Genomic DNA, 20,542 nt, shown 5'->3' with positions numbered 1-20,542 from the left:
TATAACAGGCCTGAATAAAGGTAAGCGTATACAATATGATGTCTTATGCTAGAAACGAGCCTTGCAAGCATCGTAATTGGTTTTATTTAATAATTTAAGAGCTCGGATAAAAATCCTTATTTAAAGTAAGTTCTATACGGTGTAATATTACATCAGAAGCTAAGGGGCGATACAGCTAGCGTAGCGGAAAATAGCCTTCTAACTCGACTAGGCATACACCAGACTGTATCGATCAATTACTATCACCCCTATAAATATCGAAATACTAATAAAATAGATATTCTGAAACCATTATCTTTATTCTTTATATATATAATTCTTCTGTGAGTGTGTATGTCACTGAACTTCTCTCAAACGACTGGACCGATTTTGATGAAATTTTTTGTGTGTGTTCAAGGGGATCTGGGAATGGTTTAGATTCACAAATCAGCCCGCCAGATGGCGCTGCAGTCGGTACTTTCATACTTTGCTTTACTAATTGCTTGAAATATCATGCAGGACAACGTCTGTCGGGTCCACTAGTTTTTTATATATTGTTTCTATATTTTGGTATGTTTTCTAATTTATAATTCTCTTGAATTAATTTTATTCAGTTCTGCTTGTTTGAAACAAAAGCCCAACATGCCAAGTTTATTAACAAATAAATTGTTCATTGTTGTAGTTATAAATTCCTTTAAAATAATATCTAATTGCCCATCAATTAACGTTATACTGCGGATAAAATTTCATTTACATTTACTTTAAAACTATAGCCGGTGAAACTTTGCGCCCGTATATTGATGGAATTCTGATACACTTTCAAATCTCCATTTAAAACTTATAAGCTACCTCCAGTTTAAAATAGTTTAATACGATTTTATTCTTCATGAATAAATAGCACTGTGGAAGCTTTCCATTTATACTTTTGTTAATTTAAGTTCTGTTTTAATAATTCCGTTGTCATATAAGAGTAACATTAATCCTTACGTTTATTTTTAAATGAAATATTTGTAAGGCGAGCTCACATAAATACACAGTAATATGTGAGTGCAAATTTATCCTCAAGAAAACCTGTCATTGTAGGTAACGAGGCAACCTAGGGGATCCTCATGACGGCTTACAATAACTCATCCGGGAGACTGTCAGCGGAGCTGCCTCAATAAACTGATGTACTTACCTGTAATTACGTATAGGACAATAGCGTACCGAGTACCGTTAATTTAAGACGGCACATAGAGTGCGGATACGAGCGCAAATTAATAGCATTACTTCCCTCATGTTACCATAGCTGTAATTTTGTAATAGAGATCTTTATGTTCCTTGATGTCTTTATCAAATCACTTTACAAGAACTACATTTCTGTTGTTCTGTTATATATATTTTGGTGAATTTAATATTTTGAAAACTCTCTTGTAATGAGAAATTATTGTTCCTAAACAACCTACGATGTGGTACCTATACCATCAACTATAACTGCAAATATACAATATTATATATAAACTAGCTGACCGGACAAACGTCGTTTTGCCATGTATATCATTTATAATAAAAAAGGGGGTTGATCGTAGAGGGGTGAAAGTTAGGGGTTGTATGTATTTTTAATGCTGTATCATAAAAAAATAAAAACAGAAAAAAATATTTAAAAATAAAAAAAATATATTTAGGGGTGGACTGGACTACCCTTAACATTTAGGGGGATAAAAAATAGATGTTGTCCGATTCTCAGAGATACCCAATATGCACACAAAATTTAATGAGAATCGGTCGAGCCGTTCCGGAGGACTTTAACCACAAACACCGCGACACGAGAATTTTATATATTAGATATAACATAGTATATAATATAAGCAACGCCATATTTACAAGATTCCACCTAGTTTTAATTGGCTTCTACTAACTTCTATTTATACCACAAACACATGGTAAGCTTACAAGTACAGATTAAAGCGTTTATATTTGAGGGTAAAATCTTTTCTGATTGTAGATATATTCAACTGTAGCAATTTCCAAACAGATTCCCGGAATTCATTTTCACATTGTTTGTTTCTTTAAAAACGTTTGACCATATTCCGCTCAATGTGTTGCATTCACTCGAGCTAAATAGATTTCGTTTGTCGTATTGATCCGTGCTATTCCTAGTCGGCACAGACGGCTAAAAAAAGATAGCTCTGGCCACCCTTTTGGCTTTATCATTAAGCTTATTGTAACCTCACACAATTTTTAAATACTAAGTATTAAGCTAATAAGGTTATCTGTATATTGTGGATAGAATTGTTATAAGCTTAGTAATACTATTCATGAAACGGAAGAAGCCTAAGGTCATTCACCTGCTATTTAGGGTGGTCTGGAAGAGATCGCTTAGGAACAATAAGGCCACCCGTTGCACCAAGCAGTTCTCTTTGAGTATTTTTATATCTTCTTTATGTATGTATGTAGTATTTTAAAATCTTATTACAATGTATATCTTTATAACGTCAGTCGTTATAAAGTAAAACTCTCTATAACGTTAAAACGAGATATATTTGTTTGGTTTAATACCCATACATTAATATATCTTTATAACGCACAAAGCCCTCTCTATTACGAAGAAATACTTTCATATTTAGACATCAACAACATACTTAAGTGTAATTGTTTTTATAATCAGCTTACAAAACTAACCTTTTGAAAGCCGAAGAAAGACACCTGAGGTCATAAACAGCCGTCTCGTTGTTGTTATTGTAAATTGCATTAACACGTGTGCCATTATTCGTAAACAAACTGTCAAGATGGCCAGACAAAATACTCAAAAATACACCAAAAATATTGGCATAGCAAAACACGTCAGGCATAGTTAACAGAATACATGTGTTTAGAATAATTTACCTATTGATAGTAATAAAATTAGAAGAGTTTTTTCTCACTATATATAACGTAAACTCTCTATAACGAAAAAGAAAAGTTCGTTATAAAGAGTTTACACTGTATTTTGAAAAAATTGCTGTTCTCAAAAGTAACGGCTCAATTTATTTGAAATGTCGCCAATGACAATGTACTGTACATGCCTCCATTGCAACGTTAACCCCATTATTTCTACCGATATATTTGGTACAAGTATTACTGAATTGAGATAAGAATAAAATGTGGGGTAGATTGCAGCGCAGACGGCGTCCAAGTGCTATAAATTGCAAGCTAATATTGGAGAGTTAAAGCACCAGGTGACACTTGTGCGAAGTCACAGGGGAACCTACACCACTATCATTATATATTATAAAACATATTCATATGTTTGCAATTTAATATTTTTTTAATAGTTGTGCGTTTTGTGGGAAGAATAAAACAAGTATGTAAGTGCGTGTTCCTATTTCACCATGCCTCCTGCTGATAGAAGACAAATCTTAATTTTTAATTTATTTACTTATTATTCATTACTTAAGATAATGGTTGCAGCTCCTTACAAACGTTGTGTAAAACAAAAAACTTGGCGATTAAAAAGAGTGGCGGAGAGTTTATTACCTATTCTTCTCTTCCGTTCTACGCCTGTGATTTGAGAACTGGCGGTATATGTAAAATTAGAAGCATTTAATGTATGTTTTTTGCCGTTCAGAAGTGTGCATTGTGCTACCTATATGAATAAATGATTTTTGAGTTTGACTTGTGATGTTTTGATAAATTTTCCGTTATATTTTAAATCAAGAGAAACAAGAGAGAGAACTAAATAGTGACATAGACTACTTTTTATCTCCGTTTCTAGGCGAAGTCTCAGGCAATCCGTAGTTTAATGAGTTCGCTTTGTGAGTTGGTTCGAATAAAATTACAGTACTATATCACTGTAATCGATGTGGTCTCATTTATTTTACCACAACATCATTTTAGACTGTACATTAAAATAGCAATAATATAACTATGTATGTATATATGAAAACCGAAAATTAACATTCTGTAAATTTACCCAGTCAATTTGTACTTAATTTATTTGTACTTGGCACACCTCCACAATTATTTTATTGTTTTTTTGTACTAGGATTCCAATTTCATAATTGGTTAAAGTTTCTTTCTATCTAAAAATGTGCTACTATACAGCAGAAGAGCACAAAAAATAAATACGTGGAAGGCTAAAAGCTAGTCAGCAGACAGAGTGACATTAAAACGTTATTTTGTTGGGTCGGTTGACAATCATGTGAGATTAAACCACATGTATGTTAATAAATGAAGTGAGTTTTGCAAATTTTTACAATGCAGAGTGCATATGTTTAATAAATTTCCGAAGAAAATTGTCAAAGCGTTTATGCTAATATATTTAAAGATTCATTCACGACATGCGCAACAAGGTTTTTTGGTTTGACGAAATGTATAGAATTTACAAAACTTTGTAAATCATAACTAGTATCAATCGAAATATTTACATATAAAACTCTGAATGTGCCCAATATACAATAAAAAATTTCATTTCGGCAAAGGGTAACCTTTCTTTAATACATCTAATTTCTAAATGAAAATAATTATGCCTAACTACTATAGGGAATATATGATATATTATTTGATTGGATTTTGTATTTAGAAAGCCCTTGTCGTAATTATAATGGTTCAGCAGAGCGTTATAATTACATGATGATCAAATCGAACAAAGATCAATAATGAGGTCAACTCTATTTTCTTTGCTTTTTATCTATCAACTCATGTTTAAAACCCTATAATAAAAAAGATCAGTGCTAGTGAAAAAGTAATCGTAGAGATACTTATTTATAAAGGTAAACGTCTCAACTTTCACTAAGGAAAAATGATCAGTCGTAATTAAACTGTTACATTAGTGGAAAATAACAAATGAAAATCTAGCATTTGAAAAATCAAACCTGGTATTTCATTAATGCAGACTAATGAGTATGCTAATAGTAACGGTAATTGTTTCCAGCTTAGTTGCCAGTATTGTAATTAAAGTTCATCAGACTGCGCGTACTATGCTTATAAATGGCTCCTGTCTTTCTAATGAAATAAGCATCATTACCAAGATCTATATAGATAGTATGTTATATGCAATATTTATTTCAATTATTTTAAGGAGTCAATTTTCCTATTTGCAATAATTCCTTCAGAAAAATAATGTATTTTTGAACCCTTATCGAAACTGTACAATTCACATTCATTCAAAATAACATGTTGAATTGATATTTTCTTTTTGACCTTTATACATTAGTGACGAGTGACTATATTGATAAGTCGATAAAATTTAAATTCATTACACTTCATTATCAAAAGCTGTATATTTAACCTGCAATAGAAGTAATGCTCATGTAACTACTGCAATAAATCCTTAGTGCTAGAAGCGTTGTGGGTAGATTTTCACAGCAGGGCTGTTGTACTCTTGGGAACCGCTCTAGCATAGATTTCTTGTGAACCTAACCAAACGTAGTACTACTTCCCTTAGTAATATGGCTAATGGTTATGTAGCCTTTATAGTAATGTACTTTGTAGTTAGCATACCGTTAACGTTTGAGGATATTGCTTATACTCAAGTCAAGCTTACTATACATTCAAAATGTAAGCTGAGATTCTATGAGACTGAATGTGAAATCTTACTTGGTAAAGCATCATTGAAACAAAGGAATTACGTTGAAAATTTCTTTTTCGCATTTGGAGTAGAGACTAATTGGTAATATTATTAATTACGATCTAATTATCTTAATAGGTCACTAGACGAGATAGGTCTGTCTCGTTTCCTGTAGTCCCAGACGATTTAACATTCGTTTGTTTTAATTATTTTGGAAATAATTAAACAACTTATTACTCAGACATAATGTAGCATTGTAATGGTGAATGTTTGAAATCTGTTAGATAGTTTTTGACTTTGCAAATGTACAAATTTAATCTTTATAATATTATATATGAATACTACCAATGCCATATAGATCGAAAAACTTTAGAGGTGTCAAGGGACACCCGGATGGAACGAAATTCCTTTCGATTAATTTATATGTTAATTGGTATCATAACAGTATGATAGATTTTCTCGACACCAATCTTACGACGAAAAAAAAAAAGGCCAACATCACGAGGTGTTCCCAGGCGGTCACCCATCCAAGTACTAACCTCGCCCGACGTTGCTTAACTTCGGTGATCGGACGAGAACCGGTGTATTACAATAGCAAATAGCAAAAAAGTGTCGTGACAACTTTTCGTAAGATTTTTTTCCGTCTAGCCCCCTTTCACAACGCGTGATAAGGAACTTCGTTCCAATAAGTTAATTATCAGATTTTTATAGCATACGAGTTTTGTTGGTTCATATATAAATTAACAATTTTACGTTTTCAGGTTAAATTTCTTGAAGTTTCGCCTTTTCAAAGCACACTTGTCAGTTTTGTCATAAAGATCACTCTAGGAGGTTTCTGTAGCTGCATTTATCCTGGCAAGAAGGGAGCACAACCTCAAGTAATAATGAGACCCGCCACAAAATTGTTGCCCCAATAAACCACGGCTCGAGGGAAATTAAAATTGTTTATTTAGAAATATATTGTTAAAGAAATTCGTTTGAAATCGCGACTGTGTAAAAGCTTGCGTGAAATCTAATTAGGTGTGTGCGGCATTTGCGATTTTCGTAATTTACCACGCTCCGTCAGGGATTCTTTTCAATTAAATAATAAAAGAAAAATAAATAAATAATAATGGGAAATAATATTAAGAAAGCAATTTTACAAAGAAAATACATTAGTTCAGCAAATAAATAGTTTTTCTTTTAAAAACTGTCTCGAAAAACCAATTTAAATACATTATTCGTGTGGCAAAGGTGTACGTGAATGATTGATATTTTCATGTACTATTGTTATATACAAAGCACTATAGCTATAAATTAAGGATGTAAGGAAAACCACCACAAGCTAAATGCAGGTTGGCGAATGAAGCATGCCGTCTATTCGCTGATTCTCATACAGAACAAATACATAAATATTTATTACGTTATTGTAAAAAGAAGCTCTGAAAATATAAAACGAACCTCTTAAACATCAACATAGCATCCATCAAATGGGTTACTCCGCAAATAGCTGACAATATCGATTACTGGCAAGAAAAATAATATTTATGGCGTTTCCCGAGTCAACTTTCCACATTACAGCTTTGTTTTTATTTGTGTACACAAAAAATAGAAAACACATTTTGCGCGCACAGAATCTTTGTTGAGAGACTTATTTATTTTATTGTCTTGGGGATTCAAATAATATCATTTAAGAATGGAAACCTAAGAAGAAATATTTTAACTCTTATTTCATTACTTTCAAAAGCTAGGAAGGTCAATAATTTGAGTGTAAATGAAATAATATGCGTAATGCGTACAAATTTTGTCCCAATGTTTTAGTTTTTTACAAATAAAAAACAATGAATTGTTTTGTAAATGTAAAATGCTTTGTCATTTTAAGCACTTAATATCTTTTATTGTAATTAGGAGAACATAATATACTGATATTATGAAACTAAAGAGTTGTTCTTAAGAGTTCATTCAAATTCAATTTATCAAGGAAATCTGTGCCGAGTGAACGCAGGTGAAACCGTATTTAGCAGTATAGTATATCGAAGGTATATTACGAACAGCGGATTTATTATTTCTTTGGGAAGCAATAAATTGTAACGAGAGGGTCAAAACGCTCACAATTCTTGAGCCACACTCAATACGTGAAAATGGTAACGACATTGAGTGATTTACGCAAATACTAGATTAATATCATTTCTTTTATGCCAAGTTTTGGAAGATGAATAATGTTTTAAGAAAATTGTTTAGGATAATCTCTTGTGTGAGTCTTTTTATACAAAGGGCTTTATTATGTTAACAAGTTCCCTTTATATGAGCCGGTAACATAATTTCGTCTTTAAAATATTATTTATAAAGAATAAATAATTTTTTATAGAATTAGATTTAGGTAATTAAATGCTGATAATTTTTTTTTATTTATTACAGAAATACATACATTATCCTTACATACTATGCCAATATGATAATGATTAACGGTACTAACAATTAGTTTTATATAAGTGTTTTAAATAGACTCATAATAAGTTTTGACAGTTGAAGCCAGCGTCAAGTATAAGATTTTTATAATTCGTGCTTTTTGCCTTAGAAATTCGACCATATCCTCCATGTACGGTTTAGGCACTTGCCCGGTACCGCACAACCCTCCCAAAGGCCGAGAACAAATTTAAATTAAATTAAAACATGCCCTCGAACCGGGAATCGAACCTGGTACCCCTCACCTAGCTGCCACTTAATAAGACCGCTAGGCTATGAGGCCCTTAAGGAAAATGTTATCAGCAACTTGTCAAAGCTGTGACGACGACGCATCAAACAAGACAGATTGCTCAAGATGGCCACGGACGGGTGCCCCGTGAGAGACATTTTTCAACCCTATTCAAATTACCAGCTAAGTTCATTCTGAATAATTTATGTAGCGACGTCCTGCACATAAATATTCTTGAGCTCTAATGTAAGACAGCTTTCTTACTACGTTTTCCGATAAAACAATTTGTAGAAAAGTACGTAGCATGTATTAAATAAAAGAAAATATTTTAATATTATATTACTTTTCATCGATTAGGCATCATCCAGCGTAATTAACTGATCAAAGAGATTAAGAAATTGGCACATTTTAAAGAGAGCCTAAATTACGTAACTAATACACAATTACGTAACTAGTACATAACAAATTAATTGCTTTAGTTACATATTCTTACAAAAATACAGCTAGTAATAAGGTCTCTATAAATAGGTACCGCGTACTAAAGAAATTGCCAAATGGTAATAATTATTGTATGAGCCGATTTTTTTTATACAGAACTCGTAACGTAAAAGAAACTGAAGGACCAACGTTTGATATAACAAGCATTTGAAATAAGACTGAGAGTTATTAAAATATCTATTTGTGAAAACGTAAATTTTATTAAAGCTAATTGTTTGTTTTCGGTACGATTCTTAAGTCCTATAACAACTTATTTACAATCTTAGAATTAAACTAAATTGACTTATATTCAACTCGAGTAATATTATTTCAGTGAGGTAACTGAGAGTATATTTGTGAAATGAATGTTTATTATTTGTCTAGACATTCTGGTCCACAAATTTACAATGTTTAAATTTATGTGAGGTTCGTATCACGTCCTTTTTACGTGTTAACAAATATGTTCTCGGGTACTTATTGACACTTATCACTTCGTATGTGTATTTTTTCCACGTTTCATGGCTATAAAAGAAATGTCCAACAAAACAAACTTTGTAACATTTAATTCACTAGTGGTGAACTTGTGACTATCTAGAATGTCATCTTTTAGTCAAAGATCAAACCTTTTTTAGAATATAGTGCTCACAGTACAGTGTTTCAGCTGCAATATTTTTATCACATATATTTTACACTTTATTATTATTAAAGCTTTATTAATTAATTCATACAACAATTGGTTAGTTTACATTCCTTAATGTTATTTTACACTTAATATGATTTAAATGCTGAACTCTTAACAATTTCACTGGTTAAAACAAAAATGTTGGAACTAATGTAATCACTAGCTTTAAAAAAATAAAGTCAATTTACTTTGTTTCTTTGATGTTCAGAAAATATTCTCTTTAATAAAAAGTATAAAAGATTAGGGAATAAATATTACAAATCCCAGAAAATTAATAAGACTTTTAATCACATTGTTTTGTTTTCATTGTACTTCATTATCTGAATTATACGATTAATAATCCTTTTTGACATTTATTTATCTTTCAAGTATCCTTTGTATAGTATGAACATAATTAATTTGAGTTATCAAGCAGACTGTTTGAGATAAATAATGGTAACAATTGAATTTATAACAACACTTGATTATATTTTATTTAATCTGCTTAGTTGTAACGTAATCTATATATGATGAACAATCAGAGGTTTCAAACATAACTCTAAGCTATTAAAATTGTATATACATGTCGGAGATTCAACGCGATTAATAATTACAAAGTTGGTATCACTACCGTCGTCCGACATTATTACTTAATATTTAAACAGAGTCAGTGCGCACGTCCGCCGCAGACGCCGATCGGAAAGCAACTCAAGCTCTTCACGACCGATTCTCCGCACTACTGACAAATTGACTTTGACAATAGACACATTGACACTTTACAACCTGTAAGATGTCTATGATATTGCGTGGTGTTGCCATTGTAATGAAACAAATTACACCGTGTTCTATTATAACCTTATCTCTGACATACATATCTCTATCTTACAACCCTACACAATTCCCTCATATAAATCCTATAAAAAGTAAAAATATAATATTTCAAAAATTCAAAAAGCTTATCTACCTTTGTACAGCTTTATAAAGTATTGATAAAAATTCCTTTTGTGCTACAATACAACTGCAAGGTACATTCTTAATTCATGTTTCGTCTTAAGCAATTCTGTTTTATGTTATAACAAGTCATTAGACAACCCAGCGTCACAAACAATTTCTTGGTGAAACTTACAAACGTAGGTTCATAACAGGCCTGCAGAGTTCACTCACTGTAAATTGAATTTGTAAGTTATTCTCCGAAGTTGTGAAGGCACGAATGAAGTGAGGTCGTTTCGAGTTGTTGTTGCTCTGAGTCGATGATTGGAGGCAGCTACGGCGATGTCGGGTTGGGTTAGAACTTTGCTCTCGCGTAACGCAAGTTGTCGCATATTATACTACTACTAAGTAAGTTAGGTAAACCGTTCTAGTTGTCTGCTAACACAGCTTTGTGTATTACGCTGACAAGCCCCGTAAATCAAGAAAATTTTAGATTTTTTTTTCAAGAAATAGATCAAATAACTATAAAACGTTCCTTTCCTATATAAACAGTGTTGCCGATTTTTTTGATCAGATAACATAAAAAGGTCTGCTGAGCTCTGATAAAAAAAAATCTGTGGCGCTACAACCTCTCTAGGTCTTGGCCTCAGATTTCTGAATCTGTTTCATGATTATTTTTAAATCTAATAGGCAAGTAGGTGATCCGCCTCCAGTGCCTGACACACGCCGTCGACTTTTTGGGTCTAAGACATGTCGGTTTCCTCACGATGTTTTCCTTCACCGTTCGAGCAAATGTTAAATGCGCACATAGAAAGAAAGTCCATTGGTGCACAGCCGGGGCTCGAACCTAAGACCTCAGGTATGAGAGTCGCACGCTTAAGCAACTAGGCCAACACAGGCTGAGCTCTGATAGGCTTTTTAATTATGCTCTTGATTAGTTTTTTAACTTTTCATATTTTCTACATTGCGTGCAAACTATGCATTAACACGCCCTCTTATGGCGCGCATTCTACGATAATTGCTATTATGAATGATACAGGAAAAACTTAATTTGAACCTTAAAATGAAAAGCGTAAAGTGTTAATTTCTTTTCCAGCATATTAAAAGCTGGGTGCTTTTCAAGGGGTGCTTAAAGCTAGTCTATTACATATTTTCATTACAAAATTTAGATTTTTATATTTTCTGTAGTTACATCAGATCGGGCTTTCAATGTTCTACGACACGAACTTATAATAATAATTAAATACATAGATTTTGAAAGTGTCAACATATCCTTTTTATATTTAACAGCGCAGATGCGTGACTTTCTAACATATCCTAATTAGGATTACATAATTTGTACCATTACTTATTAATTAACATATTAATTACGATATTCTAGCAATAGTATACGTTGGAATACGTAGCGAGCATAAATCGGGAACGTCCGCTAAACGTACGGAGAGCCGTGACAGCACAATGTTCGCTTATCTTAATTGCTCTCCCAGATACGATCGTACTAGAATTTATCTGCGGTTCCTCTGAGTACTGGACTTTTTAAACCGCACTGTAAAAACCCTAATGATAGCGATCTGGATTCTGCTATTGTAACTATTTATTTTCTGATAGCATGCGGCTGTGTTTTTACCTTAGTCCAGTTGAAATACTAAACATAATTAAATTGGTTTAAACGTGAATTTGTAAAGATAATTTGACCAAAAATTAGACTAAGAGATTCTACATACCCAGTATATAAATTAATTAATTATGTTTTTGCCGCGCACCACCACTATGTGGAACCAGCTGCCCACAGAAGTATTTCCGAACCAATTCGACTTAGGGTCCTTCAAGAAAAGAGCGTACCAATTCTTGAAAGGCCGGCAACGCACTTGCGAGCCTTCTGGCATTGTGAGTGTCCATGGGCGGCGGTATCACTTAACATCAGGTGAGCCTCCTGCCCGTTTGCCTCCTATTACATAAAAAAAAAAAAAATTTTGTTAATACAATACCAATTAGTACAAATAACGAATATTGTTATTTAATATTTTTAGTTCAGTTGAGTCAGTTCTATGTGTAAAAACGTGAAATGTTTATATCTTTTCCAGTAATTGAATCTAGAACCTGCGTTTAGATATATCTGGACTTTAATCGTTGCAGCAACAAAACTACTTAATTTATAAACAGCGATCAGTAGTATTCTATAGAACTTATACGTGAAAATATATCCTATATAAACTCAATATTTCCGAATATATTGAGGTAGTTTTAAATATACTAAGCCTAGTAATAGGAGCGTGTAAAGTTCAGTAGTAAATTAATGAATGAGGAGCAAATAGCCGTTAATTCGCTAGTTGGCACGAAGCAATGCAGCCTCCGTTGTGTCGTAGAGCACGCCACTGGTTAATGTGTCATGTTAATGACTCCCAGTTAAAATATAGCACGTTTTCCTTTTACGACCAACCGATTTTACAGTGTTCATGAAACTCTTAATTTTTATTTCAGGGTTTAAAGTTAGGTTTTATTATGAAAATATTAACGATAGAAAAATAAGATAAATGTAATCAAGTATAACTAGATAACATGGAAAGCTATCATATAATAAATAATAGTTAAAAAAAACTAAAAAACATGCTTTTAAAGCCCATCAAACTAAAAAGTGAAAAATAATTTCTCTGTGCCATATTTTTCGTCTATCGAGCAACCCACGCTTTTTCACAATAAAACCAGTATTGTTTGTTCATTACCATTTTCAGCCTTAATTAGGAATTATTTTTCACTTTTTAGTTTAATGTGCTTCAAAAGCGTGTTTTTTAGTTTTTTTTAACTATTATTAATTTTTTAGTTAATTTTTTTTTTCGGATTATTGCATTGTCATCGATCTTTGACAGGTGCGCAAAATTTGAATAAAATCTGCCCGTTTAAGGTGGGTCAAAATCGAGTCCGAAGGAGTCGGTTACATACATACGTACATACATACATACATACATACAGGTGAAGCTAATATAAAGCGTGTAAAAATAAAACATCGATTTAAATTAATTGAACAAATACGATCTCTCCCGCACACTTTACTTGGATTTATATTCGCGGTAAAAATCCTAGCTACTATCTACGTAATGGACGAAGATATTTAGATTGTAATAAAGCTCTTATCACATAAAATGATGAGATTACTCTCGTTTTTATTCATCATCCCCTAATAGCGTATGATTACGTTCTGAAGTGCTCCGACCGCGACAATATGTCACGCCCTAACCAGCCTCACGAAAATACGTTAAAATATTAGACCTTTAATGGTAGGGGAGCCCACGATGCTAAATGGGGATTTACTCGAGCGTCGTAGAGACCTATTGGGATGCAAAGCTTAGATAAAAAGAAGAAAAAAATGTTATATGATAAATTCCTTTTCATCGGTGGGGGAAGCGGCTATAGATAGTTAAATATGTAAAAAAAAACTGTTGCATGGACATCCTCGAGCGCGTCAGATATTGATAGCATCTATGCCCTACGTATTTTTAATAATGTACGTATGTTAATCTGATCGTTTGCATGATGCGGGTGGTTGTATTTAAGGGTTGAAAATTAAAAAAAAAAAAAAATTATCGAGCGCGTCAGATTTTCTAAGGGAGTGTTAAGTGCACCAAAAAAAAGCTCTCATTCACTAATCTGACGATTTCGATGGGACGCAAACCCACAGCCATTTTCTTAATTTGCAAAAAAAAATCGCAATTTTGAAATACTCAAGCGCGTCAGATTAAGATATATGTGGTTCATCTTTATGTTCTAAACGTACTGTCTCATAATCTGACGATTATCTAGAGGGATTCGCCTGATCTGCCAAAAAAAAAATAGAAAAACGGTTCACCTAAAGGGCCATCCCTGCAACTTCCCGCTAATTCCATTCCTGGGCGCTTAAAATTGATATTTTGAGCTCGCTGAGTTCAAAGAAATAACATTTCTATGCATTTGAGCTCTCCCAGCTCGAAAGTCTGATAGAAGTTTCATAGAACACTATTTTTGGAATTTTCAAACCGCAATAACTTTTGAATGGATCAAGCAATTTTCACGCGGTTGGCGGCATTCGACGCAGTTTTATCATCCTCATAAATAATTTTGCAATTTTAATTGATCGAACCACAAATTTCGGAGTAATCCCGAAAAAACACTTTTTCGGGTTTCTTTCGTGTACGATATCTCTCGAACGAATCAACCGTTTTTGACCAGCTTGGTGGCGATCGACGTGGTTTTTCAAGCTCAAAGGCGGATTAGTTTTTGAAGTTGATCGATAAAGAAAATACTTTAAAAAAAATATTTCTTATTTTTTTAAGATTTTTCAAAATTTCTCAAAATCTATCGGTCCGAATCGGTTCAAATTCACAGGAAATGTAATTTTGAGGGAAATATTTAGAACGCCGTTTAGTAGATTCCGATCGGTTTAAGGAAATGTAGGCATCACGCAGCTGCACGCATTTAACTTTATCGACGAATTTTTGTTATTTCGGCTTGCGGAAATCGTCAGATTATATATTTTTCATTATTCTTGAATTATTTCCTTCAAAATAAAAAAAAAATTTGCTACGCTCGAGAATGTCGAGATGACGTTTTTTTTTACAACTTTGTTGCCCTCCCCTTTTTTTCCGTCACTCTCAAATTGTCAGATTAGTGGAATATACACTTTTTAGGATGTAATTAACTCACCCTACCTTAATCTGACGCGCTCGGGAATTTCTGATGGTCAATTTTTTTTTACTAAACTGATCCTGTCTCCTTCACGTGCGGCTTTATATATGGGCCTCATATTTTGTGGAGGTACTTAACCGGGTACAAGGTATCCCCCTATATATTAATCTGCCGCGCTTTAGTAAATCCCGAAATCCCCTCTTGGGCTCCCCTACCATAAAGAAAAACATTTCGAGTAATGAATGGAATTGAAAAATTAATGTTTTTCTTTACTTAACGATTACCCGGAAGTTGTTTATGATCCCGTCATAAACATATTTCCTACAGCAAATATTGCTAAGAAAATAAAGTTTTTTTTAGAATTCTTGTTTTGCAATAATAATGTCTAGTGCGTAGCTTAATGCAGGTCCTGGATTATATTATATGTGGAAGGCACAAGGTTTGAAAACATATATGGTTTTTAATAAACCTATATCTTTTCTATGTATTTATAAGAAAAATGGTCTTCATTTGAGGCTCCTTCACGCCTAAACCACTGATCGTATCGACATGAAATTTTTCCTAGATGGTTAATGGCTATATTTTTTTTAAATTCCAACGTTTCTTCATTTTTTATTGCTGTTTTACTTTTATTTATACATACGGACTTCACCGCGGAAACATTCGGGGAGGTTTCCTAGAACCTCAAAACGTCAACAATCTGTTAAAAACTCGATTTTAGAAAATTTTCAATTTTCTTAGCGGGAAGTTAAAAAGAAGAATAATAAAAATATGAAAAAAATAATAATAAAACATAAAATTTTATTTATATCCTATTTTAATTCGCCCAGCGAAGCGGGCGGGAAACGGCTAGTACATAATTATATAAAAGAAGGCCTAAATTCTAAAGGATCACACCACGTCGAAATTAAAGCATGGGAAACTATGGAGTATTTATAAGGATAAAGTAATTTTATAATACTTTACATTAGGTTATGTAAAATACCGAGTAGCCAAACAATTAATTGTATAGCTCGATTCAGTAGCAATATCGGAAACATCGTATCAGCGGCGATTTCAATTAAAAATCCGAATATATTGTGTTCGAGAAATAGCAAACGGGAACTGTAAATTACTTGCTTTAAATTGACGAGCGGCAAAGTTTTATTATCAGTTACCCGCCGTTGCAATGAATAATAAGGAGTTTGCCAGTCAGCAAGTTTAGCTGGAATGCAGCCCGCCTGCGCAACATTAAATAATAAATAATATGCACTAAGCAAACAAGTGATGCTCGCATTATTACTCTTCATTTTAACTTGGTTATGAATTTTATTATTTAGTTTAGATTTTAATATTTAAAGCTTGAAAAAGCTTATATAATCTATTTATCAAGGCTTTTAAGCTAGGTTAGTAGTTAGTACCTACTTGATTTCGCAGAAGAATTTTGAGGATATTGAAGAAGAGGATATTAAAGCTTTGCTTTTATAATAAGAAATATTTATATATTTTTTATATATTATATTTAGTCGCGTCCTTTATTAATAAAAATACCGAATAAATTTTTATTTGGCTATCATGTATTATATGCAGTGCGTAGCTGCTAATAAAATATTTAATTTGGTGTCTGATAAAAAGACAGAAATGTTTCCATCATTAACAGTACTTTGCCACAGTGTAAACAAACTCTTTTATCTCTTACACAAAGTAAATTGTAAAGTCTCGAGAATTGAAGAAATTTGTGTATTACCCGCTCATGTATGTAAAGAATATGGGCTTGGAAATTTCACAGATGCAGCAGGAGGAGTGTTCGCGTGGACTCACTGCATTTTAATGAGCCTCGCGATTGTCATGGAAAACGACCAACAATACAACACTCGAATTGAAATATACGTAAATAAAAATATTTTATTGCATTTTAACAAAAATATTCGCGGGACACTACAATTGCATAGTACATGGGATGAATAAAATAGATGACAACACTAGTTTTCCCTTTATGGTAATAACGACTCATTTTACTTTAATTCAAAATTCAAAAATCATTTAATCATATAGGTAACACATTGTACAATTATGACTTGTCAGTAGAAAAATACATATTAATGCTTCTAATTTTACATTTAGTGCCAGTTCTCAAACCAAGGGCGTAGATCGGAAGAGAAGAACTGGCAATAAACTCTCTGCCACTCTTTTTAATCGCCATATTTTTTTTTACACAACGTTTGTATGGAGCTGCAACCATTAAACCATGTTCCACATGACATCTTAAGTAATTAATAATAATAACATAAATTAAAAACAAAGAGTTGTCCTCTATCAGCAGGAGGCATGGTGAAATAGGAGCACGCACTTACATTCTCGTGGGAACAACACGCAAACACATAATCGTTACGTTCTCTAGTTGTATGAATTTGATTAAGACATTATTCGGAAAATAGGCAATCAAAAAACAAAACCATTTTCGCAGCTTTCGTAAATTCGTACGTTTTTCGCACCTGTCCTTTTCTATTACGTAACATTGTATTATAATAACATATGTATTTGTATAGAAAAATCCATCCGTACACGCACATCCATGAAAAGCTGGCGTAGATCCCCTGTACCTTGTGAATAAACCCAGCCGATCATCCCATTACGGTCTAAGTTCTTCATATAGTATATTCAAATTCACAGAAGCTTTTGTTTTCCTTGTATAATATATTTATGTAACACCGCGTTGGTCGTATTATCCTTTGTGCCTCTACAAACCATGAACCCTATTGAAATTCGTAAAGTTCACCATGTTATTCTGACCTTCCTTGGTGAATATTAACAATTTCAAGCACAAGGGACATTTTTGTTTGTTTGCCAACGTGTGAAATGCCGAGTTTACCTGTATAAAATTAGAATTAGAATTGCGGTACACCTGCCCTGCGATTCTGTAACTCACTTTTCGAACTCACACAGCGGTTTTTGCATCGGCGGTCGCTCTCAAATCAGTCGTGAAGCAGTCATTTTATGATTTGGCATTCTGAAAAGGTGGGAGCGTGTAGTTTATTGTTTATTAGAATGCCAAATCATAAAATGACTGCTTCACGACTGATTTGAGAGCGACCGCCGATGCAAAAACCGCTGTGTGAGTACGAAAAGTGAGTTACAGAATCGCAGGGCTGATATTAAACATCTATTTATGGTTTGCAATATGAAAAATAAATGCCGTACGGTATCAACTGTACTTCTAGCTATTTAAATTCGTGTATAATGTATAAGTGGGTGGTGATTAAGAAAAATAAATTTTTGGCAAAGAAAGCAGAGTAGCGGTCAGCCAAGGAGCATATGTCATGGACAGAGGCAAGGTTTTATGTGCGGATTAATCTGCCCCCGGGGTTCGCCCTCATTAATTAGGTCGCTCGACCGCCGCCTTAGAGGTTTTTGTGGGAACAATTGACATATTATGTCTTACTTACAATCCCGATTTGAACTTATCGGGGCTGATTACTTTACTGATAATTAATTATCACATTCCATTTAATAATATACATTTATACGAGTACATTGGTCTACAACGTCTAGGCCGCTTAGGTCTCCTTTTGATTTGACTCTGAATACATTAAAACAGCTGCTTTCTAAAAAGTATGGTTGGTCAGCTATAAAACGCCAAATTTAACAATCAACCATTGCTGGTCTTATTTTATAGAAGTCCGTGATATTAAGCTTAAAATTCGTAAGAAAATCGGCAAAAGCAAAATACGAGGGCGTGTTTCATCTCTAACCGCACTTGGCTTACAGTGGAATCCTTATTAAGTCTGTTGTTTTTACCTTTTACATTAAAATTTAGAGCAGGTGTTAAACGCGTTTAGAACAATGATTTGGTCGCTTTAGCGTACGACTCCCATCCATGGGGTCTGATCTACGTTAGTGCACCTGTGTCTACGCATTTAACATTCGCTCGTGTACGGAAAACATCCCGAGGAAACCGTCATGCTTTAGACTCAAAAAGTCGACGGCGTGTGTCAGGCACAGAAGGCTGATCACCTGTCTATTAGAAATAGCAAATGATCAGGGAACATACATAAAGCGTAGACCCCCACCTAGAACGAAGAGTAACTCAGGCTGCGTATGCTGTTTTAGATTGTGATTGTTTTTAGTATCGTAAGGTCGATTCAACTGATGAGAAAAATAACTAATTGCCTCTCCGTCTACTCCACTATTTAATGCTAAATATTAAATTCGAGGTCGTTTATTCTTTAGAAAAGTTGACGTTCGCTGTACTATTTTAATATAATATTTCTAAGATTAACAGTGATCCGTTAAATTATTTCTTGTAGCTGTACCTACTTATTTGTCTTATAAAATAAAAAAAGACCTATCATGTTTTCTTAAACTAGTATCATTAATTTTGATATCGGTGGTATTTATTTTTAATACTACTAACAAAGTTTGAATCTGTAAATCAAAATAATGGTAACCATTTTAGCAGCCAGGTCCAAAGGTATCTAGAGGGCCACCAGCTGATTAGCTTATCTGAACTTAGATTATCTGAACGGCTTCCGTCGTGGTTGCTCAGCTTGGTGACTTTCTTGTATACACTACATGGACAAAGGCAATTAAGTCCAAGGGAGAAGCACTAAGCATTTCTCTCGAAGCTTCTCTTTCAGCTTACGGGTTCCCCGAGAAATTATGCGACTCGAATCGAATCGATTCCGACTTTAAATCTGTGACCGCTGGGGTTCCACAAGGCTGCGTCATATCCCCGACCCTGTTTCTTCTGCATATGATATCTGTCAACTTAGCATCATTAATTGCTATGCGAAAGACACCACAGGGAATGCTCTTTACACTGGCCGTGCAAATCTTTCTCGGACAGCTCTTGATCAGTATCGGAACAAAATTGTATCTGAAATCTAGTCCAATTTAACCCCAAAAAGACACGAGTTTACGCGTTTTCCGCTAAAAAAAATATTTTGTCGCTACTCCTCTTTTCGAAGACACTTCTTAAAGCCACAGCCAGCATCGAAATACTTGACATTACTTACTTACTTTAATAAACATCGACGCCATAATTTAATTATCATGAAAAGCATTTTAAATGGAAAACAACAAAACTTGTCCTGTCTCTTAAATTGTTTACGAATTTAACTAATTAAGAAAGGCCTCAGGTAAAACAGTACCATGAAAGCAGCAGGAAATAAGCGGTTTGTTTACACGAACATTTAGTTCGGTCGTGACATCATTTACGTGCAAAAACTTGGGCCCATCGTGTTTCAATTCTGATCACGTATGTATCTCGCGCGAGCACAATCTAAATAAAAAGATGTTAGACAGCCGTATCTAATTTCAATCTATTTTTAATTTCATTAGCTCATTTAATGCTATACATAACTTTAAAAATAGATACATTCTTACCTCCGTTAGTTTTAAAATCTCATCAATTTCAGAACGTTTCCAAACGTTGATGTTACAAACTGTTCCTTAATTAAATCACCTTCTCAAACCAATCAAATGGCATAAGAACAACGCCATCAGCAGCTTTCGCAAACATAAAATTAACGTTTATGAATAAGTAATACATTTCAACGCTACAAGTACCTTGCGGTGACAAAATTATATATTTTTATAAAATCAATAGATCCGTAGCGAATTCGCGCGGTTTTTGTTAAGGTGTAACAATAACAAA

General features: G+C 33.5%; 1 pseudogene; it reads right to left on the bottom strand.

The window, feature by feature from the left end:
- Positions 1-5,996: 5,996 nt before the first annotated feature.
- On the bottom strand, positions 5,997-6,109 carry LOC125055452 (annotated as a pseudogene).
- Positions 6,110-20,542: the final 14,433 nt, after the last annotated feature.

Source organism: Pieris napi, chromosome 1 (genome assembly GCF_905475465.1).
Source record: "Pieris napi chromosome 1, ilPieNapi1.2, whole genome shotgun sequence".
Lineage (NCBI taxonomy): Eukaryota > Metazoa > Arthropoda > Insecta > Lepidoptera > Pieridae > Pieris > Pieris napi.
This window is presented reverse-complemented; position numbering and strand designations above follow the sequence as displayed.